The following is a 26,126-nucleotide window of genomic DNA, read 5'->3' as shown; positions in this document are numbered from 1 at the left end:
AATGTATTCATTAATTGCATTTAATCAATTAGCTCATTATCACTCATGCATTGTCCAACAGGTGTTGAAATAATGGGATTAAAAGGGGAGATCCCTTCAGAAAGACAGAAACAATGGCAAACACAAAAAACACTTTTGGAATCTGATTTTAGTCAACACATAAGGAAAGGGTGCACCGGTCCTGGAAATACTGCAATACCAGGTCAAGGCGTGGAGTGGACAGAGCAAGCTCTATTTCCTTCTCCCTGTTCTAAAAATCCATTTAATATATGGTCCCCAGATAGGGGACGTATCAGATATTAAACTGATAAGAACAGATACTACACTTGATCTTAGCGAAAAGGCCGAGAAGCGATAACCCGAACGGGCCGCGCGTTGCCCGAGCCTGCCCGATACTGCTGTTCAGCCCTTGCAGCGATTCAGCCTACTTCTAGGCAATTCCATGGGGCCCTGCAGGCTCACACACTCACAGCTACACGGGAGGTGAATAAAGGCCGGAGAGGAAGCCAGACAGGATTTGCTTCTTTTGCTTGCACCACAATGCAGTGCTGAAAGAGGAGGAATCTACATAAAAACGCCTTCCTGGCAACGCCCAAATGCCCTGCTGCCATGCAGATAAACACTGGCAGCGGCAGCCAGTGCATGCCCACAGCCACCCCTTGTTCCTTCACACCTTGTATCAGCTGTAATCCAGTCCAGTCCAGTGCTGCCTGCTGAGCAGCACTGACCAACACTGCCTGGGCCCAGGCTTTTATCTTTGAGGCCCCATTATGATGTCAGAAAGCTGGCTCTGGCTCCTCAGGGCTCCACTATGACACGTGCAAAGTTCCGTCTGAACTTTATATAAGACGGTGCGGCTCAGTCAGTCACTCAGTGTTGCCTGAGAGGGCAACACTGCAACAGCCGGCTGCCAGGCTGTCTTTTTTTGCACAGCTAGTTGCCTCCAGGAGGCCACAAGAGGGAGACAAGGGACTGCAAAATGGAAAATAAGCATCCACCAACTTTACAGACAACTTCTCCTTGCTCCTACAACCTCCATCCTTGCACAGTTTGTTATTCTTCTAGGTAACATAGTAACAAATCCAAATTGCTGCTCTCTTTGTAGGCAAGCAAGGCTTTGTTGCAACTGCAATTCTTACTCCTTCTTGAAATGTAGGGACGACAGTACATTCCATCACATCCATCTAGTGTACACAGGTAGGTCCATTGTGGCGGGCGGGCGGGCGGCTTTAATGGCTGTTTGCTGTTCCCCTACTCCACTCCACTATTTGACTGTGGTGCTGCATCAATCAGTGGCTGGCTCAGGTGCAGCTCTTTAACTTACCTAAAAGGGAGGGCGGAGAGAAGACAAGGAAGGTGAATGAGCTGTTCCAATGTGAAATGCCGGAAACACAGACACACAGACGACACAAAACAAGAGGTGGCAATGTATTCATTAATTGCATTTAATCAATTAGCTCATTATCACTCATGCATTGTCCAACAGGTGTTGAAATAATGGGATTAAAAGGGGAGATCCCTTCAGAAAGACAGAAACAATGGCAAACACAAAAAACACTTTTGGAATCTGATTTTAGTCAACACATAAGGAAAGGGTGCACCGGTCCTGGAAATACTGCAATACCAGGTCAATGCGTGGAGTGGACAGAGCAAGCTCTATTTCCTTCTCCCTGTTCTAAAAATCCATTTAATATATGGTCCCCAGATAGGGGACGTATCAGATATTAAACTGATAAGAACAGATACTACACTTGATCTTAGCGAAAAGGCCGAGAAGCGATAACCCGAACGGGCCGCGCGTTGCCCGAGCCTGCCCGATACTGCTGTTCAGCCCTTGCAGCGATTCAGCCTACTTCTAGGCAATTCCATGGGGCCCTGCAGGCTCACACACTCACAGCTACACGGGAGGTGAATAAAGGCCGGAGAGGAAGCCAGACAGGATTTGCTTCTTTTGCTTGCACCACAATGCAGTGCTGAAAGAGGAGGAATCTACATAAAAACGCCTTCCTGGCAACGCCCAAATGCCCTGCTGCCATGCAGATAAACACTGGCAGCGGCAGCCAGTGCATGCCCACAGCCACCCCTTGTTCCTTCACACCTTGTATCAGCTGTAATCCAGTCCAGTCCAGTGCTGCCTGCTGAGCAGCACTGACCAACACAGCCTGGGCCCAGGCTTTTATCTCTGAGGCCCCATTATGATGTCAGAAAGCTGGCTCTGGCTCCTCAGGGCTCCACTATGACACGTGCAAAGTTCCGTCTGAACTTTATATAAGACGGTGCGGCTCAGTCAGTCACTCAGTGTTGCCTGAGAGGGCAACACTGCAACAGCCGGCCGCCAGGCTGTCTTTTTTTGCACAGCTAGTTGCCTCCAGGAGGCCACAAGAGGGAGACAAGGGACTGCAAAATGGAAAATAAGCATCCACCAACTTTACAGACAACTTCTCCTTGCTCCTACAACCTCCATCCTTGCACAGTTTGTTATTCTTCTAGGTAACATAGTAACAAATCCAAATTGCTGCTCTCTTTGTAGGCAAGCAAGGCTTTGTTGCAACTGCAATTCTTACTCCTTCTTGAAATGTAGGGACGACAGTACATTCCATCACATCCATCTAGTGTACACAGGTAGGTCCATTGTGGCGGGCGGGCGGGCGGGCGGCTTTAATGGCTGTTTGCTGTTCCCCTACTCCACTCCACTATTTGACTGTGGTGCTGCATCAATCAGTGGCTGGCTCAGGTGCAGCTCTTTAACTTACCTAAAAGGGAGGGCGGAGAGAAGACAAGGAAGGTGAATGAGCTGTTCCAATGTGAAATGCCGGAAACACAGACACACAGACGACACAAAACAAGAGGTGGCAATGTATTCATTAATTGCATTTAATCAATTAGCTCATTATCACTCATGCATTGTCCAACAGGTGTTGAAATAATGGGATTAAAAGGGGAGATCCCTTCAGAAAGACAGAAACAATGGCAAACACAAAAAACACTTTTGGAATCTGATTTTAGTCAACACATAAGGAAAGGGTGCACCGGTCCTGGAAATACTGCAATACCAGGTCAATGCGTGGAGTGGACAGAGCAAGCTCTATTTCCATCTCCCTGTTCTAAAAATCCATTTAATATATGGTCCCCAGATAGGGGACGTATCAGATATTAAACTGATAAGAACAGATACTACACTTGATCTTAGCCAAAAGGCCGAGAAGCGATAACCCGAACGGGCCGCGCGTTGCCCGAGCCTGCCCGATACTGCTGTTCAGCCCTTGCAGCGATTCAGCCTACTTCTAGGCAATTCCATGGGGCCCTGCAGGCTCACACACTCACAGCTACACGGGAGGTGAATAAAGGCCGGAGAGGAAGCCAGACAGGATTTGCTTCTTTTGCTTGCACCACAATGCAGTGCTGAAAGAGGAGGAATCTACATAAAAACGCCTTCCTGGCAACGCCCAAATGCCCTGCTGCCATGCAGATAAACACTGGCAGCGGCAGCAAGTGCATGCCCACAGCCACCCCTTGTTCCTTCACACCTTGTATCAGCTGTAATCCAGTCCAGTCCAGTGCTGCCTGCTGAGCAGCACTGACCAACACTGCCTGGGCCCAGGCTTTTATCTCTGAGGCCCCATTATGATGTCAGAAAGCTGGCTCTGGCTCCTCAGGGCTCCACTATGACACGTGCAAAGTTCCGTCTGAACTTTATATAAGACGGTGCGGCTCAGTCAGTCACTCAGTGTTGCCTGAGAGGGCAACACTGCAACAGCCGGCCGCCAGGCTGTCTTTTTTTGCACAGCTAGTTGCCTCCAGGAGGCCACAAGAGGGAGACAAGGGACTGCAAAATGGAAAATAAGCATCCACCAACTTTACAGACAACTTCTCCTTGCTCCTACAACCTCCATCCTTGCACAGTTTGTTATTCTTCTAGGTAACATAGTAACAAATCCAAATTGCTGCTCTCTTTGTAGGCAAGCAAGGCTTTGTTGCAACTGCAATTCTTACTCCTTCTTGAAATGTAGGGACGACAGTACATTCCATCACATCCATCTAGTGTACACAGGTAGGTCCATTGTGGCGGGCGGGCGGGCGGGCGGCTTTAATGGCTGTTTGCTGTTCCCCTACTCCACTCCACTATTTGACTGTGGTGCTGCATCAATCAGTGGCTGGCTCAGGTGCAGCTCTTTAACCCCTTCCCTCTTTGGCCACTTTTGACCTTCCTGACAGAGCCTCATTTTTCAAATCTGACATGTTTCAATTTATGTGGTAATAACTCCGGAATGCTTTTACCTATCCAAGCGATTCTGAGATTGTTTTCTCGTGACACATTGGACTTTATGTTACTGGCAAAATTTGCCTGATACATTCAGTATTTATTGTGAAAAACACCAAAATTTAGCGAAAAATTGCAAAAATTAACATTTTTCTCAATTTAAATGCATCTGCTTGTAAGACAGGCAGTTATACCACACAAAAATGTTGCTAACTAACATCCCCCATATGTCTACTTTAGATTGGCATCGTTTTTTGATCATCATTTTATTTTTCTAGGACGTTACAAGGCTTAGAACTTTAGCAGCAATTTCTCACATTTTCAAGAAAATTTCAAAATGCTATTTTTACAGGGGCCAGTTCAGTTGTGAAGTGGCTTTGAGGTCCTTAGATATTAGAAACCGCCAATAAGTCACCCCATTTTAAAAACTGCACCCCTCAAAGTATTCAAAACAGCATTCAGAAAGTTTCTTAACCCTTTAGACATTGCGCAGGAATTAAGGCAAAGTAGAGGTGAAATTTACAAAGTTCATTATTTTTTTCCAGAAATTCATTTTGAATCCATTTTTTTTGTACCACAGAAGGTTTTACCCAAGAAATGCAACTCAATATTTATTGCCCAGGTTCTGCAGTTTTAGGAAATATCCCACATGTGGCCGTAGCGTGCTACTGGACTGAAGCACCGGCCTCAGAAGCAAAGGAGCACCTAGTGGATTTTGGGCCTCCTTTTTATTAGAATATATTTTAGGCACCATGTCAGCTTTGAACAGGTCTAGTGGAACTAAAACAGTGGAAACCCCCCAAAAGTGACCCCATTTGGGAAACTACACCCCTCGAAGAATTTATCTAGGGGTGTAGCAAGCATTTTGACCGGCCAGTTTTTTGGCAAAAATTTTTGGAACTAGGCCATGAAAATGAAAATCTACATTTTTTCAAATAAAATGTAGGTTTAGCTAATTTTTTTTCATTTCCAAGAGAACTAAAGTAGAAAAAGCACCACAACATTTGTAGAGCAATTTCTCCCGAGTAAAACAATACCCCACATGTGGTAATAAACAGTTGTTTGGACACACGGCAGGGCTTAGAAGGGAAAGAGCGCCATTTGGCTCTTGGAGCTCAAATTTAGCAGGAATGGTTTGCGGAGGCCATGTCGCATTTGCAAAGCCCCAGAGGTGACAAAACAGTGGAAACCCCTAACAAGTGACCCCATTTTGGAAACTATACCCTTTGAGGAAATTATCTAGGGTATAGTGAGCATTTTGACCCCACAGGTTTTTTGCAGAAATTTTTGCAAGTAGGCTGTGAAAATGAAAATCTACATTTTTTCAAATAAAATGTAGGTTTAGCTAATTTTTTTTCATTTCCACAAGGACTAAAGGAGAAAAAGCACCATAAAATTTGTAAAGAAATTTCTCCCGAGTAAAACAATACCCCACATGTGGTAATAAACGGCTGTTTGGACACACGGCGAGGCTGAGAAGGGAAAGTGCGCCATTTGGCTTTTGGAACTCAAATTTAGCAGGAATGGTTTGCGGAGGCCATGTCACATTTGCAAAGCTCCTGAGGGGACAAAACAGTGGAAACCCCCAACAAGTGACCCCATTTTGGAAACTACACCCCATGAGGGAATTATCTAGGGGTAGAGTGAGCAGTTTTACCCCACAGGTTTTTTACAGAACTTATTGTAACTAGGCCGTAAAAATGAAAATCTACATTTTTTCCAAGAAAATGTAGGTTTAGGTATTTTTTTTTCATTTCCACAAGGACTGAAGGAGAAAAAGCACCACAACATTTGTAAAGCAACTTCTCCCGAGTAAAATAATACCCCACATGTGGTCACAAACATCTGTTTGGACACACGGTAGGGCTCAGAATGGAAGGAGCACCATTTGGATTTTGGAATGGTTTCTGGGTGTCATGTCATATTTGCTGAGCCCCTGTAGTACTAGTACAGTGGAAACACCCCAAAAGTGACACCATTTGGGAAACTGCACCCCCTGAGGAATCATCTAGGGGTATAGTGAAAATTTTGATCCCAAAGGTTTTTTGCTGAATTAATTACAATTAAGCCATGAAAATGAAAAATATTTTTTTTTTCCAACAAGATGTAGTTTTAGATCAACATTTTTCATTTTTGCAAGGAATAGAGAAGAAAAAGCACCCCAACATTTGTAAAGTAATTTCTCCCGAGTACGGTAACACCCCATATGTGGTTATAATCAGCAGTTTACATATATGGGAGCATTCAGAAGAAAAGGAGCGGTATTTATCTTTTGGAGCGTAGATTTTGCTGGAATGGGTTGCGGATGCCATGTTGCATTTGCAAAACCCCTGATGTACCAAACAAAAGTGACCCCGTTTTAGAAACTACACCCCTAAAGGCATTTATCAAGGGATGTAGTGACAATTTAGACTCCACAGGTGTTTTTCAGAAATGAATACGCAGTGGATTGTGCAAAGTGAAAATTGCAATTTCTCCACTGATCTGCCCATTCACCGCACAAGATGTTGTGCCCCTAGAGAATCTTACCCCATAAATTGTTAAGCGGGTTCTCCCGGGCATGGTAATGCCTTACTTGTGGCCATAAATTGCTGTTTGGGCACACTGTAGGGCTAAGAAGGGAAAGACCGCCATTTTGAGCATGGATTTTGCTTGGTAATAGTTCTGTTTGGGGTTTTGCTGGTATTTCAGCTTATAATGTGGTGGCATATGTAATCTGTGCGGAGTACATCAGGGCATAATAAGAGGGTATAATAATGGGGTAAATAATACAATTCTCCATAGATGTGTGGTACGATGTGAAGCGATCCGTTATGCGCTGGTCGGTGTCACACTGATAAACGGTTTTCTTTCTTATCCCCCTTTTGTAACGCTCTGCACCTTTTGGGGACTTTTTCTCCTTCGTAGTTTGGGAAATATTACTGGGAAAGTTTTGCGCTGATATAATACGGGCGCCCTCGCTTCCAGCGGATGTGCTATGTCCCTGCCCTTTCCTAGTTCCTAAATACTAGGGCCCTGAAACTGAAGGAATGTTCCCCTCCGGCCTGCGCATTGAGATGTTTTTTCATCACCGCATTACTAGTGCCGTAACTTTTTTATTTTTCAGTTGATTGAGCGGTGTGCGGGCTTGTTTTTTGCGAGACGGGCTGTAGATTTTATTGGTACCATTTTAGAACACATACGACTTTTTGATCACTTTTTATTTCATTTTTTGGTAAAGGAAATTACCAAAAACAAGCAATTCTGGAATAGTTTTTTATTGTTTTTTTTTCTCTGCATCCACAGTGCGCCCTAGATTACATGTTAGCTTTATTCTGCGGGTCGATACGATTACGGCGATACCAAATTTATATAGTTTTTTTTTTATGTATTGCGGCTTTTGCACAATAAAATCACTTTTTTTATAAAATCATTTGTTTTCTCTGTCGACATATTCTAAGACCCATAACTTTATTATTTTTGCGTGCACAAAGCGGTGTCAGGGATTATTTTTTGCGGCACGGATTGGCGTTTTTTATTAGTACTATTTTGGAGTAAATGTGACTTTTTGATCACTTTTTATAGCATTTTTTGGAAGGAGATGTGACCTAAAAACAAAGATTCTGGCGCTGTTTTTCATGTTTTTTTTTTACCGCGTTCACCGTGCGGGATAAATTACATAATAGTTTTGTAGTTTGGGTCGTTACGGACGCGGCGATACCAATTATGTATAGTTTTTTTTATTTTTACGGTTTTTCCCATAATAAAATACTTACTATGGGAAAAAAGTCAGTTTAGCTTTATTTTTATTTGAAATGTGTGTGTTTTTATTGTTTTACCACATTTTTATTTACTTTTTTTTACTTTTTTTACTTGTCCCACTAGGGGACATGAGGGCCTGATGCCCCGATCGCTACTCTAATACACTGCACTACATACGTAGTGCAGTGTATTAGCGCTGTCAGTTATTCACTGACAGCAAGCCTATGAGGACTCGCCGCAGGCGGGTCCTCATCGGCTCCCGTACAAGGCAGACTCGGACGCCATTTTCTGGCGTCCGATTGCCACAGCAACCCAGCGATTGCATCACTGGGTTGCCGATCGGGTGAAAACCTATCAGATGCTGCGCTCTATTGAGCGCAGCATCTGAGGGGTTAATCTGCCGGATCGGAGAGTAGCTCCGGTCCTGGCAGTTACAGGAGGGTGCCAGCTGTATAATACAGCTGTCCCCCCGCAGTGATAGTGCCGGCTCTGCTTCTGAGCCCGCACCATCACTGCGCCGTATATATACGGCGCTTTGCGGGAACCACCTCCCGACAGCGCCGTATATATACGGCGTATGTCGGGAAGGGGTTAACTTACCTAAAAGGGAGGGCGGAGAGAAGACAAGGAAGGTGAATGAGCTGTTCCAATGTGAAATGCCGGAAACACAGACACACAGACGACACAAAACAAGAGGTGGCAATGTATTCATTAATTGCATTTAATTAATTAGCTCATTATCACTCATGCATTGTCCAACAGGTGTTGAAATAATGGGATTAAAAGGGGAGATCCCTTCAGAAAGACAGAAACAATGGCAAACACAAAAAACACTTTTGGAATCTGATTTTAGTCAACACATAAGGAAAGGGTGCATCGGTCCTGGAAATACTGCAATACCAGGTCAATGCGTGGAGTGGACAGAGCAAGCTCTATTTCCATCTCCCTGTTCTAAAAATCCATTTAATATATGGTCCCCAGATAGGGGACGTATCAGATATTAAACTGATAAGAACAGATACTACACTTGATCTTAGCCAAAAGGCCGAGAAGCGATAACCCGAACGGGCCGCGCGTTGCCCGAGCCTGCCCGATACTGCTGTTCAGCCCTTGCAGCGATTCAGCCTACTTCTAGGCAATTCCATGGGGCCCTGCAGGCTCACACACTCACAGCTACACGGGAGGTGAATAAAGGCCGGAGAGGAAGCCAGACAGGATTTGCTTCTTTTGCTTGCACCACAATGCAGTGCTGAAAGAGGAGGAATCTACATAAAAACGCTTTCCTGGCAACGCCCAAATGCCCTGCTGCCATGCAGATAAACACTGGCAGCGGCAGCAAGTGCATGCCCACAGCCACCCCTTGTTCCTTCACACCTTGTATCAGCTGTAATCCAGTCCAGTCCAGTGCTGCCTGCTGAGCAGCACTGACCAACACTGCCTGGGCCCAGGCTTTTATCTCTGAGGCCCCATTATGATGTCAGAAAGCTGGCTCTGGCTCCTCAGGGCTCCACTATGACACGTGCAAAGTTCCGTCTGAACTTTATATAAGACGGTGCGGCTCAGTCAGTCACTCAGTGTTGCCTGAGAGGGCAACACTGCAACAGCCGGCCGCCAGGCTGTCTTTTTTTGCACAGCTAGTTGCCTCCAGGAGGCCACAAGAGGGAGACAAGGGACTGCAAAATGGAAAATAAGCATCCACCAACTTTACAGACAACTTCTCCTTGCTCCTACAACCTCCATCCTTGCACAGTTTGTTATTCTTCTAGGTAACATAGTAACAAATCCAAATTGCTGCTCTCTTTGTAGGCAAGCAAGGCTTTGTTGCAACTGCAATTCTTACTCCTTCTTGAAATGTAGGGACGACAGTACATTCCATCACATCCATCTAGTGTACACAGGTAGGTCCATTGTGGCGGGCGGGCGGGCGGGCGGGCGGCTTTAATGGCTGTTTGCTGTTCCCCTACTCCACTCCACTATTTGACTGTGGTGCTGCATCAATCAGTGGCTGGCTCAGGTGCAGCTCTTTAACTTACCTAAAAGGGAGGGCGGAGAGAAGACAAGGAAGGTGAATGAGCTGTTCCAATGTGAAATGCCGGAAACACAGACACACAGACGACACAAAACAAGAGGTGGCAATGTATTCATTAATTACATTTAATCAATTAGCTCATTATCACTCATGCATTGTCCAACAGGTGTTGAAATAATGGGATTAAAAGGGGAGATCCCTTCAGAAAGACAGAAACAATGGCAAACACAAAAAACACTTTTGGAATCTGATTTTAGTCAACACATAAGGAAAGGGTGCACCGGTCCTGGAAATACTGCAATACCAGGTCAATGCGTGGAGTGGACAGAGCAAGCTCTATTTCCATCTCCCTGTTCTAAAAATCCATTTAATATATGGTCCCCAGATAGGGGACGTATCAGATATTAAACTGATAAGAACAGATACTACACTTGATCTTAGCCAAAAGGCCGAGAAGCGATAACCCGAACGGGCCGCGCGTTGCCCGAGCCTGCCCGATACTGCTGTTCAGCCCTTGCAGCGATTCAGCCTACTTCTAGGCAATTCCATGGGGCCCTGCAGGCTCACACACTCACAGCTACACGGGAGGTGAATAAAGGCCGGAGAGGAAGCCAGACAGGATTTGCTTCTTTTGCTTGCACCACAATGCAGTGCTGAAAGAGGAGGAATCTACATAAAAACGCCTTCCTGGCAACGCCCAAATGCCCTGCTGCCATGCAGATAAACACTGGCAGCGGCAGCAAGTGCATGCCCACAGCTACCCCTTGTTCCTTCACACCTTGTATCAGCTGTAATCCAGTCCAGTCCAGTGCTGCCTGCTGAGCAGCACTGACCAACACTGCCTGGGCCCAGGCTTTTATCTCTGAGGCCCCATTATGATGTCAGAAAGCTGGCTCTGGCTCCTCAGGGCTCCACTATGACACGTGCAAAGTTCCGTCTGAACTTTATATAAGACGGTGCGGCTCAGTCAGTCACTCAGTGTTGCCTGAGAGGGCAACACTGCAACAGCCGGCCGCCAGGCTGTCTTTTTTTGCACAGCTAGTTGCCTCCAGGAGGCCACAAGAGGGAGACAAGGGACTGCAAAATGGAAAATAAGCATCCACCAACTTTACAGACAACTTCTCCTTGCTCCTACAACCTCCATCCTTGCACAGTTTGTTATTCTTCTAGGTAACATAGTAACAAATCCAAATTGCTGCTCTCTTTGTAGGCAAGCAAGGCTTTGTTGCAACTGCAATTCTTACTCCTTCTTGAAATGTAGGGACGACAGTACATTCCATCACATCCATCTAGTGTACACAGGTAGGTCCATTGTGGCGGGCGGGCGGGCGGCTTTAATGGCTGTTTGCTGTTCCCCTACTCCACTCCACTATTTGACTGTGGTGCTGCATCAATCAGTGGCTGGCTCAGGTGCAGCTCTTTAACTTACCTAAAAGGGAGGGCGGAGAGAAGACAAGGAAGGTGAATGAGCTGTTCCAATGTGAAATGCCGGAAACACAGACACACAGACGACACAAAACAAGAGGTGGCAATGTATTCATTAATTGCATTTAATCAATTAGCTCATTATCACTCATGCATTGTCCAACAGGTGTTGAAATAATGGGATTAAAAGGGGAGATCCCTTCAGAAAGACAGAAACAATGGCAAACACAAAAAACACTTTTGGAATCTGATTTTAGTCAACACATAAGGAAAGGGTGCATCGGTCCTGGAAATACTGCAATACCAGGTCAATGCGTGGAGTGGACAGAGCAAGCTCTATTTCCATCTCCCTGTTCTAAAAATCCATTTAATATATGGTCCCCAGATAGGGGACGTATCAGATATTAAACTGATAAGAACAGATACTACACTTGATCTTAGCCAAAAGGCCGAGAAGCGATAACCCGAACGGGCCGCGCGTTGCCCGAGCCTGCCCGATACTGCTGTTCAGCCCTTGCAGCGATTCAGCCTACTTCTAGGCAATTCCATGGGGCCCTGCAGGCTCACACACTCACAGCTACACGGGAGGTGAATAAAGGCCGGAGAGGAAGCCAGACAGGATTTGCTTCTTTTGCTTGCACCACAATGCAGTGCTGAAAGAGGAGGAATCTACATAAAAACGCCTTCCTGGCAACGCCCAAATGCCCTGCTGCCATGCAGATAAACACTGGCAGCGGCAGCCAGTGCATGCCCACAGCCACCCCTTGTTCCTTCACACCTTGTATCAGCTGTAATCCAGTCCAGTCCAGTGCTGCCTGCTGAGCAGCACTGACCAACACTGCCTGGGCCCAGGCTTTTATCTCTGAGGCCCCATTATGATGTCAGAAAGCTGGCTCTGGCTCCTCAGGGCTCCACTATGACACGTGCAAAGTTCCGTCTGAACTTTATATAAGACGGTGCGGCTCAGTCAGTCACTCAGTGTTGCCTGAGAGGGCAACACTGCAACAGCCGGCCGCCAGGCTGTCTTTTTTTGCACAGCTAGTTGCCTCCAGGAGGCCACAAGAGGGAGACAAGGGACTGCAAAATGGAAAATAAGCATCCACCAACTTTACAGACAACTTCTCCTTGCTCCTACAACCTCCATCCTTGCACAGTTTGTTATTCTTCTAGGTAACATAGTAACAAATCCAAATTGCTGCTCTCTTTGTAGGCAAGCAAGGCTTTGTTGCAACTGCAATTCTTACTCCTTCTTGAAATGTAGGGACGACAGTACATTCCATCACATCCATCTAGTGTACACAGGTAGGTCCATTGTGGCGGGCGGGCGGGCGGGCGGCTTTAATGGCTGTTTGCTGTTCCCCTACTCCACTCCACTATTTGACTGTGGTGCTGCATCAATCAGTGGCTGGCTCAGGTGCAGCTCTTTAACTTACCTAAAAGGGAGGGCGGAGAGAAGACAAGGAAGGTGAATGAGCTGTTCCAATGTGAAATGCCGGAAACACAGACACACAGACGACACAAAACAAGAGGTGGCAATGTATTCATTAATTGCATTTAATCAATTAGCTCATTATCACTCATGCATTGTCCAACAGGTGTTGAAATAATGGGATTAAAAGGGGAGATCCCTTCAGAAAGACAGAAACAATGGCAAACACAAAAAACACTTTTGGAATCTGATTTTAGTCAACACATAAGGAAAGGGTGCACCGGTCCTGGAAATACTGCAATACCAGGTCAATGCGTGGAGTGGACAGAGCAAGCTCTATTTCCATCTCCCTGTTCTAAAAATCCATTTAATATATGGTCCCCAGATAGGGGACGTATCAGATATTAAACTGATAAGAACAGATACTACACTTGATCTTAGCCAAAAGGCCGAGAAGCGATAACCCGAACGGGCCGCGCGTTGCCCGAGCCTGCCCGATACTGCTGTTCAGCCCTTGCAGCGATTCAGCCTACTTCTAGGCAATTCCATGGGGCCCTGCAGGCTCACACACTCACAGCTACACGGGAGGTGAATAAAGGCCGGAGAGGAAGCCAGACAGGATTTGCTTCTTTTGCTTGCACCACAATGCAGTGCTGAAAGAGGAGGAATCTACATAAAAACGCCTTCCTGGCAACGCCCAAATGCCCTGCTGCCATGCAGATAAACACTGGCAGCGGCAGCAAGTGCATGCCCACAGCTACCCCTTGTTCCTTCACACCTTGTATCAGCTGTAATCCAGTCCAGTCCAGTGCTGCCTGCTGAGCAGCACTGACCAACACTGCCTGGGCCCAGGCTTTTATCTCTGAGGCCCCATTATGATGTCAGAAAGCTGGCTCTGGCTCCTCAGGGCTCCACTATGACACGTGCAAAGTTCCGTCTGAACTTTATATAAGACGGTGCGGTTCAGTCAGTCACTCAGTGTTGCCTGAGAGGGCAACACTGCAACAGCCGGCCGCCAGGCTGTCTTTTTTTGCACAGCTAGTTGCCTCCAGGAGGCCACAAGAGGGAGACAAGGGACTGCAAAATGGAAAATAAGCATCCACCAACTTTACAGACAACTTCTCCTTGCTCCTACAACCTCCATCCTTGCACAGTTTGTTATTCTTCTAGGTAACATAGTAACAAATCCAAATTGCTGCTCTCTTTGTAGGCAAGCAAGGCTTTGTTGCAACTGCAATTCTTACTCCTTCTTGAAATGTAGGGACGACAGTACATTCCATCACATCCATCTAGTGTACACAGGTAGGTCCATTGTGGCGGGCGGGCGGGCGGGCGGCTTTAATGGCTGTTTGCTGTTCCCCTACTCCACTCCACTATTTGACTGTGGTGCTGCATCAATCAGTGGCTGGCTCAGGTGCAGCTCTTTAACTTACCTAAAAGGGAGGGCGGAGAGAAGACAAGGAAGGTGAATGAGCTGTTCCAATGTGAAATGCCGGAAACACAGACACACAGACGACACAAAACAAGAGGTGGCAATGTATTCATTAATTGCATTTAATCAATTAGCTCATTATCACTCATGCATTGTCCAACAGGTGTTGAAATAATGGGATTAAAAGGGGAGATCCCTTCAGAAAGACAGAAACAATGGCAAACACAAAAAACACTTTTGGAATCTGATTTTAGTCAACACATAAGGAAAGGGTGCACCGGTCCTGGAAATACTGCAATACCAGGTCAATGCGTGGAGTGGACAGAGCAAGCTCTATTTCCATCTCCCTGTTCTAAAAATCCATTTAATATATGGTCCCCAGATAGGGGACGTATCAGATATTAAACTGATAAGAACAGATAAGGTTTCAACAAAATTTTATTGGCACATATATATATACAGAGAATACATTTTCATAGAATAAAATTCAGTAATAAAATGCTTGTTGTACATTTCATAAAATAATTTTTGGTGTAATACAATTCTGTAATAAATTATTTGTTTGTACATTTTTCTTTAATAAAATTCAGTAACAAAAAGTTTTTATAATTCATTTCATTAAAACCTTTTTGTAAAATTAAATTCAGTAATAAAATGTTTATTTTCATACATTTCATTAAAATGATAAAAGCAATACATTTTTAACGAGAAGAAGGTTTCTTTAAAAATATGACAATGGCAGGATAAAACAAGCAGTAAAATCACAATTACAAATACATAAATTATTTACATGGTAATCGTGTTCCACAGAGACAGACACCACATGGATGCCGCCTCTTTTGCTCCTAGATTTTTTTTGTCTCTGAGGTAGTAGACATACAGCTCACTTAGCGCAATCTTGACACAGTCTGTAATGTCAATAAAATCACGTTTAAAAAGAAGAATGTTCCTAACCTTCCAGATGGCATTTTTAAAACAATTAATAATCATCCAGCAGATCATCTGCTGTCTGAATGATGGGCAGGTAAAAAGGCCATAAAAAACGTATTCGTACTTAAAATCTTTAAGACCACAGATCCATTTTAGTAAAAGGCCTGCTTTTCTCCATACCTCCTGTGCATAGTGGCAGTTCCAGAACAAGTGCATTACTGTTTCGTCATTCCCGCACCTATCTCGTGGGCACTTGGCTCTCGCCACCAGTCCTCTCCTATGTTGGAATGCACGTGTAGGGAGGCACTGGTGGACGATTGCCCAGGCAAGGTCCTTATGCACATTTGCAAGATATTTTCCATACACATTTCGCCACACTTGCTTGGACCTTGCCTGCGAGAAATTGGACACTGCCACTGTCTCTTCTCCGTGTCTGCACGCCACTGACACCTTCCTCTGGTCCCCCAATATGTCAGGCTCCAATTCTTGGAGGCTCAGGAGCCTAACAGTCTTTTCTAGCACCACATAGTGTTTTGGGGGACACAGAAGCACAGGAGAATTTAAGGAGATACGAACCCAACGTTTAAAAACCATGCCCGCTGCGTATTTTAAAAAGCAGCTAAAAATGCCATCGGATTTAAACATTTTAAAACAGAAGCAGAAATATTTGATATAAAAAAATGTAAAAAGGTTAGGAACATTTCTCCCGCCATTGTCTTTACCTTTATACATAAAATCACGTTTTAATTTTTCCATCTTGGAGCCCCACAGAAACATAAAACAAATGCGTGTTAGCTTTTTAATATATAAAATGGATGGAGGGAAAACCATGGCCACATAGAGCATTATTGGGATTAAAATCATTTTTATGATTAAAATTTTCCCCTCCATCGTGAGGCTCCTAAGATTCCACATTAAAACCTTCTTCTCTATTTTTGCTATCACTGAGTCCCAGTTAGAGGTCCCATTGTTCGCCTGATTAAAAACAATCCCTAAAATTTTAATCTGGTCCTTCTGCATTCTGACTCCTGGGGTCAGGGAGGAATCCCAGCCTCCTATATTAAAACAGTCACATTTATCAATGTTAAGTTTAAAACCAGAAGCCTCGCAGAAAAAGGTGGTGTTCCTCAGCGCCCTCCTCATGGATGATGAATCGGGGCACAGAATTGTCACATCATCCATGTAGCTTAATACCTTTACTTGGTTGCCCCTCCCACCAGGTATTGGGGCGCCTCTAATAACTTTATCGTTCCTGAGCATGGCTAAAAGGGGCTCCATTGCGCAAATAAATAGTAGGGGAGACAATGGGCACCCTTGCTTGACTCCAGATAAAAGAGGAACACCACTAGTTAAAAATCCATTTATAGAAATCTCACTAAAACAGGACCGATATAAAAGCATCACACGACTTATAATAAAATCAGGCACCGCCATTTTTTTAAGAACCATAAAAAGGAACTCATGGGACACTCTATCAAAGGCCTTTTCAAAGTCAAGGGATAAAATAGCAAGGTTTTGGCCTCGATCTTTAAAATACCAAATAACATCTCTTAAAATATTAAGGGACTCAGTGATAGATCTACCAGGTACCCCACAGACCTGATTTGGGTGGATTAATTTACTGATAAAAGGTTTAAAACGGACCGCTATCAGTTTGGCTAAAATTTTATAATCTACATTTAAAAGCGTAATCGGGCGCCAATTTTTGAGCTGGTCCTTCCCACCCTTCTTTTTAAAAATTAGGGACACAATCCCCCTTCTCCAAGAAGGGGGCAGCTCTTTTACAATAAAAGCCTCTTTATATAGTAAAATCATATCCTCTTTTAAAACATCCCAAAAAGTTAGATAAAATTCAATAGGCAACCCATCCTCCCCAGGGGCCTTTCCCGCTGAAAAACTTTTAAAAACAAATAAAAGTTCCTCTAAATTAAGATCCCGGGATAAAACCTCCTGGTCCAAAGTATCTAACTTAAAATCAAGGGAGTTAAGAGCATGATTTAAAAAGGATTCATCAATAGCTTTTTTGCTAAAAAGGAGTTGGTAAAAATTAAAAGCTGCATTTAACATTCCTCCCACGGAAGTCTCCCCTTCTAGGTTTAAAATAGCGTCTCTTTTGTCATTTACCTTTTTAAAAAAGAATCGGGAGCACTTCTCGTCTTCTTCTAGATGCTTCACGTGGGAGTTAAAAATTATTTGTTTACCTTTATCATCAAGACATTTTTTTATTTCAGCTTTTAAGTTTAAAATATCAGAATCCACATCAAACCCAACATCCTTCAATTTAAAAAGCACATGTAGACGCTTATTAAGAACATAAAACCACTGTTTCTTTTCTCTAGCTTTCTTCCTACCTGCTCGGATAAAAAATAATTTAATTTTTGGTTTAATGCCCTCCCACCAGTGCAGCATGGTCTCGTGGGGTTTTCTCTGTAATTGCCAGCACTGGTAGGTCCGCACAAACTCATTTTTAATTTCGGGGTCCTCCAGGAGTGTGGCGTTCAACCTCCAGAGGCCCTTACTTACTTTTTGCTCTCCCTCGAGCTCCAGAGACACATTTAGGAGTTTATGATCTGAAAAGATATTATTTAAAAGCATGCATTTTTGTGGGGTAAAATCATGAGAGGCAAAGATAAAATCGATTCTGGAGCTCACTCTTCCATTCGACCATGTGGCGCCTGGGTCTCCTGGCAAGAGATCCTTCCAGCAATCGCGTAATTTAAAATCATCAATAAAATTTTTGAGCAGGTAGGTAGTTAGGTCTTTTCTATTTGCATCACCCCCCTGCCGGCACTCTCCTTCTCTTATGCAGTTAAAATCACCCCCTACCAGCAGGGGGGTAGACCCAACACAAAACAGTGGTAATATATTAAAAAGTTCTGCCCGCTCCTGTTTGTCAGGAGGGGCATACACATTTAAAATACGAATTAAAAGTCCATTAATATGTAGGTGGGTTAAAACAGCTCTGCCGGGCATAATCTCAATCACATTTTGTATGGAAATAAAACGGCCACGGCAGAGTAATCCCACACCTGAAGAACGACAGTCATTGGCTCCAGACCACACCGAAGGGCCCAGCTTCCAGTCTTGTTTTAAATCCATATAGTCCATGCTGTTAGGGATTCCACACTCCTGCAGTAGGCAAAAATCAAAGTCCATTGTCTCAAGAAAAGAAAATAAAGCAGCCCTGCGAACAGGGCTCTTTAGGGACCTCACATTCAGTGAGGAGAATTTTAGGGTACTAGAAGGCATCGCTTATGGAGAGTCAGTGTCCACCTCTGAGGAGCCCGACCCCGATATACTCTGGGAGTCAGGCTGCCCCGCATCCGGGGACGCGAACTCCAAGATGTTCACAGGGTCAGAGCCGGATAGATGTTTAGACCCGACTCTTCCCCTGAATTCGCTTTCATCCGAGCTGCGGCATAGTGTTTTCCTCTTAATTGTGGACACGTCCTCTTCTCTCGTCCTCTTCCCCGTACTGGATAAATCCATACGCGCTCCGTCCTCGTCCTCCTCACTCGATGTCTCCTCGGTCTCCTGGCTGATGTCATCTCCGTCACGATCTCCGGCCTCTGCTACCTCAGGTGCGGCTACAGGTCTCTCCGGATCGCTGGTCATCTCGGGTTGCTCAGGAGCCTGTGAGGTCCCTTCCTTCTTTCTCATCATTCCGCCTACTGCATCTAAAGCCGTCTGCATCCGACCCTCTATTGGCGTAACAAGAGGGACGGACTCTAGCTCCCCAGCCGATCGGTGGCGGCTGGTGCTTGGGGTATCCCGCAAGGAGCCCCTGCGTCTGGACTCCTTATTTGGCTCTTCACCAGCCACCATCTCTGCCCAGTCCCCTTTCGTGGGTATCGAGGACCGGCGAGACTTTTTTCCGACCGGTTCCGGGTTGGAGCTTGGGGCCTTCATTACAGAGCTAGAACAGCCCTGCTCGGCCCCCTTGGAATCCCTAGGACCACCCTCCACACGTGGAGTGGAGGGTATTGGCCCTGACCCTTCGGTAGGTCCCGGGGCATTACCAGCAGTGCCCACACCTGTTGCAGGCTGCTGCCCTGGCCCCGGTCGGGGTGGCCCAGGTTTGGGTTCACCCCTCAATGACTGCGTTCTCTTTGGACAATCTTTGTACATGTGTCCTGTCTCCCCGCACAGGTTACACATGGTGCTGGAACTGCACTTGGAGGCCACGTGCCCAAGGCCTCCACATTTGTTACAGCGTATGACATGACCTTCACTGCATGCGTCTTTTGTATGTCCATACGACTGGCAGTTCCAGCAGAACCGGGGCATCTGGGGGTAAAAGAGATAACCCCGGTTCCTCCCAATGGCAAAGTTGGCTGGCGGATGTACAAAGCCTCGTATGCCACTTGGGTCTTGGAAGAACTTCACGAAGTACTTCCGTTTGCCATTCCAGAAGCCCTCTGCATTTTTTACTTCATGGCTGAAGTGTATCTCTTTACAATATCGCCCTAGGAAAATCTCGATGTCCCTGGCAGGGACAAACGGGCTATGCATCACCACGACGAGTGGAATGGATTCCTCGCCGTAGAGGAACGAGAAATTGAGCCCGTCCAGGCGCTCATCTGTCTGGTCCGCACCAGACAGGGCTGCACAGATGGTGTCGCAGCAGGCCGCGGTACAAAAGGAGATGGTATATCGTCCGCGGCCTTCCTGGTCATTAAGACACAGGATATTCTCCCGTCTGAGGCCGAAGAAGCCAAGCAAGATTTCCCCTACTATGAACTTCAGGTTCCTCCGCTGGCGATGTTTCTCCTCGACCTCAATCCGGATAGATTGTCGCAACTGGGTCTCCCCAGTCACGAATCCGTATGTGAACGGCATCACAGCTTGTCCCAACACAGCTTGTCGCAACAAGGAATCGCCCTTCTAGGCCGTCCGGCGCAAGCCGTCCGCCTAGTGATCCCTTCTCGTTGCCTGAGGACTAGTCCGACTACCCAATAGCTGCAGGGGGGTGAAGTCAAGGCGATAAACCTGTGACGATCCCCCCAGGCCAAGTAGCCGGGTACCCCAGGCACCTTCTGACAAAACCTCCTGTATAAATACACTTGGTCTTAGCCAAAAGGCCGAGAAGCGATAACCCGAACGGGCCGCGCGTTGCCCGAGCCTGCCCGATACTGCTGTTCAGCCCTTGCAGCGATTCAGCCTACTTCTAGGCAATTCCATGGGGCCCTGCAGGCTCACACACTCACAGCTACACGGGAGGTGAATAAAGGCCGGAGAGGAAGCCAGACAGGATTTGCTTCTTTTGCTTGCACCACAATGCAGTGCTGAAAGAGGAGGAATCTACATAAAATCGCCTTCCTGGCAACGCCCAAATGCCCTGCTGCCATGCAGATAAACACTGGCAGCGGCAGCAAGTGCATGCCCACAGCCACCCCTTGTTCCTTCACACCTTGTATCAGCTGTAATCCAGTCCAGTCCAGTGCTGCCTGCTGAGCAGCACTGACCAACACTGCCTGGGCCCAGGCTTTTATCTCTGAGGCCCCATTATGATGTCAGAAAGCTGGCTCTGGCTCCTCAGGGCTCCACTATGACACGTGCAAAGTTCCGTCTGAACTTTATATAAGACGGTGCGGCTCAGTCAGTCACTCAGTGTTGCCTGAGAGGGCAACACTGCAACAGCCGGCCGCCAGGCTGTCTTTTTTTGCACAGCTAGTTGCCTCCAGGAGGCCACAAGAGGGAGACAAGGGACTGCAAAATGGAAAATAAGCATCCACCAACTTTACAGACAACTTCTCCTTGCTCCTACAACCTCCATCCTTGCACAGTTTGTTATTCTTCTAGGTAACATAGTAACAAATCCAAATTGCTGCTCTCTTTGTAGGCAAGCAAGGCTTTGTTGCAACTGCAATTCTTACTCCTTCTTGAAATGTAGGGACGACAGTACATTCCATCACATCCATCTAGTGTACACAGGTAGGTCCATTGTGGCGGGCGGGCGGGCGGGCGGCTTTAATGGCTGTTTGCTGTTCCCCTACTCCACTCCACTATTTGACTGTGGTGCTGCATCAATCAGTGGCTGGCTCAGGTGCAGCTCTTTAACTTACCTAAAAGGGAGGGCGGAGAGAAGACAAGGAAGGTGAATGAGCTGTTCCAATGTGAAATGCCGGAAACACAGACACACAGACGACACAAAACAAGAGGTGGCAATGTATTCATTAATTGCATTTAATCAATTAGCTCATTATCACTCATGCATTGTCCAACAGGTGTTGAAATAATGGGATTAAAAGGGGAGATCCCTTCAGAAAGACAGAAACAATGGCAAACACAAAAAACACTTTTGGAATCTGATTTTAGTCAACACATAAGGAAAGGGTGCACCGGTCCTGGAAATACTGCAATACCAGGTCAATGCGTGGAGTGGACAGAGCAAGCTCTATTTCCATCTCCCTGTTCTAAAAATCCATTTAATATATGGTCCCCAGATAGGGGACGTATCAGATATTAAACTGATAAGAACAGATACTACACTTGATCTTAGCCAAAAGGCCGAGAAGCGATAACCCGAACGGGCCGCGCGTTGCCCGAGCCTGCCCGATACTGCTGTTCAGCCCTTGCAGCGATTCAGCCTACTTCTAGGCAATTCCATGGGGCCCTGCAGGCTCACACACTCACAGCTACACGGGAGGTGAATAAAGGCCGGAGAGGAAGCCAGACAGGATTTGCTTCTTTTGCTTGCACCACAATGCAGTGCTGAAAGAGGAGGAATCTACATAAAAACGCCTTCCTGGCAACGCCCAAATGCCCTGCTGCCATGCAGATAAACACTGGCAGCGGCAGCAAGTGCATGCCCACAGCCACCCCTTGTTCCTTCACACCTTGTATCAGCTGTAATCCAGTCCAGTCCAGTGCTGCCTGCTGAGCAGCACTGACCAACACTGCCTGGGCCCAGGCTTTTATCTCTGAGGCCCCATTATGATGTCAGAAAGCTGGCTCTGGCTCCTCAGGGCTCCACTATGACACGTGCAAAGTTCCGTCTGAACTTTATATAAGACGGTGCGGCTCAGTCAGTCACTCAGTGTTGCCTGAGACGGCAACACTGCAACAGCCGGCCGCCAGGCTGTCTTTTTTTGCACAGCTAGTTGCCTCCAGGAGGCCACAAGAGGGAGACGAGGGACTGCAAAATGGAAAATAAGCATCCACCAACTTTACAGACAACTTCTCCTTGCTCCTACAACCTCCATCCTTGCACAGTTTGTTATTCTTCTAGGTAACATAGTAACAAATCCAAATTGCTGCTCTCTTTGTAGGCAAGCAAGGCTTTGTTGCAACTGCAATTCTTACTCCTTCTTGAAATGTAGGGACGACAGTACATTCCATCACATCCATCTAGTGTACACAGGTAGGTCCATTGTGGCGGGCGGGCGGGCGGGCGGCTTTAATGGCTGTTTGCTGTTCCCCTACTCCACTCCACTATTTGACTGTGGTGCTGCATCAATCAGTGGCTGGCTCAGGTGCAGCTCTTTAACTTACCTAAAAGGGAGGGCGGAGAGAAGACAAGGAAGGTGAATGAGCTGTTCCAATGTGAAATGCCGGAAACACAGACACACAGACGACACAAAACAAGAGGTGGCAATGTATTCATTAATTGCATTTAATCAATTAGCTCATTATCACTCATGCATTGTCCAACAGGTGTTGAAATAATGGGATTAAAAGGGGAGATCCCTTCAGAAAGACAGAAACAATGGCAAACACAAAAAACACTTTTGGAATCTGATTTTAGTCAACACATAAGGAAAGGGTGCACCGGTCCTGGAAATACTGCAATACCAGGTCAATGCGTGGAGTGGACAGAGCAAGCTCTATTTCCATCTCCCTGTTCTAAAAATCCATTTAATATATGGTCCCCAGATAGGGGACGTATCAGATATTAAACTGATAAGAACAGATACTACACTTGATCTTAGCCAAAAGGCCGAGAAGCGATAACCCGAACGGGCCGCGCGTTGCCCGAGCCTGCCCGATACTGCTGTTCAGCCCTTGCAGCGATTCAGCCTACTTCTAGGCAATTCCATGGGGCCCTGCAGGCTCACACACTCACAGCTACACGGGAGGTGAATAAAGGCCGGAGAGGAAGCCAGACAGGATTTGCTTCTTTTGCTTGCACCACAATGCAGTGCTGAAAGAGGAGGAATCTACATAAAAACGCCTTCCTGGCAACGCCCAAATGCCCTGCTGCCATGCAGATAAACACTGGCAGCGGCAGCCAGTGCATGCCCACAGCCACCCCTTGTTCCTTCACACCTTGTATCAGCTGTAATCCAGTCCAGTCCAGTGCTGCCTGCTGAGCAGCACTGACCAACACTGCCTGGGCCCAGGCTTTTATCTCTGAGGCCCCATTATGATGTCAGAAAGCTGGCTCTGGCTCCTCAGGGCTCCACTATGACACGTGCAAAGTTCCGTCTGAACTTTATATAAGACGGTGCGGCTCAGTCAGTCACTCAGTGTTGCCTGAGAGGGCAACACTGCAACAGCCGGCCGCCAGGCTGTCTTTTTTTGCACAGCTAGTTGCCTCCAGGAGGCCACAAGAGGGAGACGAGGGACTGCAAAATGGAAAATAAGCATCCACCAACTTTACAGACAACTTCTCCTTGCTCCTACAACCTCCATCCTTGCACAGTTTGTTATTCTTCTAGGTAACATAGTAACAAATCCAAATTGCTGCTCTCTTTGTAGGCAAGCAAGGCTTTGTTGCAACTGCAATTCTTACTCCTTCTTGAAATGTAGGGACAACAGTACATTCCATCACATCCATCTAGTGTACACAGGTAGGTCCATTGTGGCGGGCGGGCGGCTTTAATGGCTGTTTGCTGTTCCCCTACTCCACTCCACTATTTGACTGTGGTGCTGCATCAATCAGTGGCTGGCTCAGGTGCAGCTCTTTAACTTACCTAAAAGGGAGGGCGGAGAGAAGACAAGGAAGGTGAATGAGCTGTTCCAATGTGAAATGCCGGAAACACAGACACACAGACGACACAAAACAAGAGGTGGCAATGTATTCATTAATTGCATTTAATCAATTAGCTCATTATCACTCATGCATTGTCCAACAGGTGTTGAAATAATGGGATTAAAAGGGGAGATCCCTTCAGAAAGACAGAAACAATGGCAAACACAAAAAACACTTTTGGAATCTGATTTTAGTCAACACATAAGGAAAGGGTGCACCGGTCCTGGAAATACTGCAATACCAGGTCAATGCGTGGAGTGGACAGAGCAAGCTCTATTTCCATCTCCCTGTTCTAAAAATCCATTTAATATATGGTCCCCAGATAGGGGACGTATCAGATATTAAACTGATAAGAACAGATACTACACTTGATCTTAGCCAAAAGGCCGAGAAGCGATAACCCGAACGGGCCGCGCGTTGCCCGAGCCTGCCCGATACTGCTGTTCAGCCCTTGCAGCGATTCAGCCTACTTCTAGGCAATTCCATGGGGCCCTGCAGGCTCACACACTCACAGCTACACGGGAGGTGAATAAAGGCCGGAGAGGAAGCCAGACAGGATTTGCTTCTTTTGCTTGCACCACAATGCAGTGCTGAAAGAGGAGGAATCTACATAAAAACGCCTTCCTGGCAACGCCCAAATGCCCTGCTGCCATGCAGATAAACACTGGCAGCGGCAGCAAGTGCATGCCCACAGCCACCCCTTGTTCCTTCACACCTTGTATCAGCTGTAATCCAGTCCAGTCCAGTGCTGCCTGCTGAGCAGCACTGACCAACACTGCCTGGGCCCAGGCTTTTATCTTTGAGGCCCCATTATGATGTCAGAAAGCTGGCTCTGGCTCCTCAGGGCTCCACTATGACACGTGCAAAGTTCCGTCTGAACTTTATATAAGACGGTGCGGCTCAGTCAGTCACTCAGTGTTGCCTGAGAGGGCAACACTGCAACAGCCGGCCGCCAGGCTGTCTTTTTTTGCACAGCTAGTTGCCTCCAGGAGGCCACAAGAGGGAGACGAGGGACTGCAAAATGGAAAATAAGCATCCACCAACTTTACAGACAACTTCTCCTTGCTCCTACAACCTCCATCCTTGCACAGTTTGTTATTCTTCTAGGTAACATAGTAACAAATCCAAATTGCTGCTCTCTTTGTAGGCAAGCAAGGCTTTGTTGCAACTGCAATTCTTACTCCTTCTTGAAATGTAGGGACAACAGTACATTCCATCACATCCATCTAGTGTACACAGGTAGGTCCATTGTGGCGGGCGGGCGGCTTTAATGGCTGTTTGCTGTTCCCCTACTCCACTCCACTATTTGACTGTGGTGCTGCATCAATCAGTGGCTGGCTCAGGTGCAGCTCTTTAACTTACCTAAAAGGGAGGGCGGAGAGAAGACAAGGAAGGTGAATGAGCTGTTCCAATGTGAAATGCCGGAAACACAGACACACAGACGACACAAAACAAGAGGTGGCAATGTATTCATTAATTGCATTTAATCAATTAGCTCATTATCACTCATGCATTGTCCAACAGGTGTTGAAATAATGGGATTAAAAGGGGAGATCCCTTCAGAAAGACAGAAACAATGGCAAACACAAAAAACACTTTTGGAATCTGATTTTAGTCAACACATAAGGAAAGGGTGCACCGGTCCTGGAAATACTGCAATACCAGGTCAATGCGTGGAGTGGACAGAGCAAGCTCTATTTCCATCTCCCTGTTCTAAAAATCCATTTAATATATGGTCCCCAGATAGGGGACGTATCAGATATTAAACTGATAAGAACAGATACTACACTTGATCTTAGCCAAAAGGCCGAGAAGCGATAACCCGAACGGGCCGCGCGTTGCCCGAGCCTGCCCGATACTGCTGTTCAGCCCTTGCAGCGATTCAGCCTACTTCTAGGCAATTCC

The 26,126-nt window shown here is 46.3% G+C and overlaps 11 non-coding genes and 1 pseudogene across 11 annotated transcripts; all 12 read right to left on the bottom strand.

Moving 5' to 3' along the window:
* Positions 1–165: 165 nt before the first annotated feature.
* On the bottom strand, positions 166–356 carry LOC142653702 (U2 spliceosomal RNA). The gene has a single exon (XR_012848622.1). It is a non-coding gene; the product is annotated as a U2 spliceosomal RNA (small nuclear RNA).
* A 1,234-nt stretch (positions 357–1,590) lies between these two features.
* LOC142653687 (U2 spliceosomal RNA) lies at positions 1,591–1,781 on the bottom strand. Its single transcript, XR_012848609.1, has one exon. It is a non-coding gene; the product is annotated as a U2 spliceosomal RNA (small nuclear RNA).
* A 1,238-nt stretch (positions 1,782–3,019) lies between these two features.
* LOC142655151 (U2 spliceosomal RNA) lies at positions 3,020–3,210 on the bottom strand. The gene has a single exon (XR_012849441.1). It is a non-coding gene; the product is annotated as a U2 spliceosomal RNA (small nuclear RNA).
* A 5,658-nt stretch (positions 3,211–8,868) lies between these two features.
* LOC142653317 (U2 spliceosomal RNA) lies at positions 8,869–9,059 on the bottom strand. Its single transcript, XR_012848253.1, has one exon. It is a non-coding gene; the product is annotated as a U2 spliceosomal RNA (small nuclear RNA).
* Positions 9,060–10,301: 1,242 nt separating this feature from the next.
* Positions 10,302–10,492, bottom strand: LOC142655150 (U2 spliceosomal RNA). The gene has a single exon (XR_012849440.1). It is a non-coding gene; the product is annotated as a U2 spliceosomal RNA (small nuclear RNA).
* A 1,234-nt stretch (positions 10,493–11,726) lies between these two features.
* On the bottom strand, positions 11,727–11,917 carry LOC142653316 (U2 spliceosomal RNA). The gene has a single exon (XR_012848252.1). It is a non-coding gene; the product is annotated as a U2 spliceosomal RNA (small nuclear RNA).
* A 1,238-nt stretch (positions 11,918–13,155) lies between these two features.
* Positions 13,156–13,346, bottom strand: LOC142655149 (U2 spliceosomal RNA). The gene has a single exon (XR_012849439.1). It is a non-coding gene; the product is annotated as a U2 spliceosomal RNA (small nuclear RNA).
* A 1,238-nt stretch (positions 13,347–14,584) lies between these two features.
* Positions 14,585–14,759, bottom strand: LOC142653928 (U2 spliceosomal RNA; annotated as a pseudogene).
* A 6,819-nt stretch (positions 14,760–21,578) lies between these two features.
* LOC142655147 (U2 spliceosomal RNA) lies at positions 21,579–21,769 on the bottom strand. Its single transcript, XR_012849438.1, has one exon. It is a non-coding gene; the product is annotated as a U2 spliceosomal RNA (small nuclear RNA).
* A 1,238-nt stretch (positions 21,770–23,007) lies between these two features.
* On the bottom strand, positions 23,008–23,198 carry LOC142655145 (U2 spliceosomal RNA). Its single transcript, XR_012849436.1, has one exon. It is a non-coding gene; the product is annotated as a U2 spliceosomal RNA (small nuclear RNA).
* A 1,230-nt stretch (positions 23,199–24,428) lies between these two features.
* Positions 24,429–24,619, bottom strand: LOC142655144 (U2 spliceosomal RNA). Its single transcript, XR_012849435.1, has one exon. It is a non-coding gene; the product is annotated as a U2 spliceosomal RNA (small nuclear RNA).
* Positions 24,620–25,849: 1,230 nt separating this feature from the next.
* On the bottom strand, positions 25,850–26,040 carry LOC142655143 (U2 spliceosomal RNA). Its single transcript, XR_012849434.1, has one exon. It is a non-coding gene; the product is annotated as a U2 spliceosomal RNA (small nuclear RNA).
* Positions 26,041–26,126: the final 86 nt, after the last annotated feature.

The sequence above is a fragment of the Rhinoderma darwinii genome, chromosome 5 (assembly GCF_050947455.1).
Source record: "Rhinoderma darwinii isolate aRhiDar2 chromosome 5, aRhiDar2.hap1, whole genome shotgun sequence".
Lineage (NCBI taxonomy): Eukaryota > Metazoa > Chordata > Amphibia > Anura > Rhinodermatidae > Rhinoderma > Rhinoderma darwinii.
The sequence above is the reverse complement of the archived record's forward strand: the minus strand, read 5'-3'. Positions and strand labels throughout refer to the sequence as shown.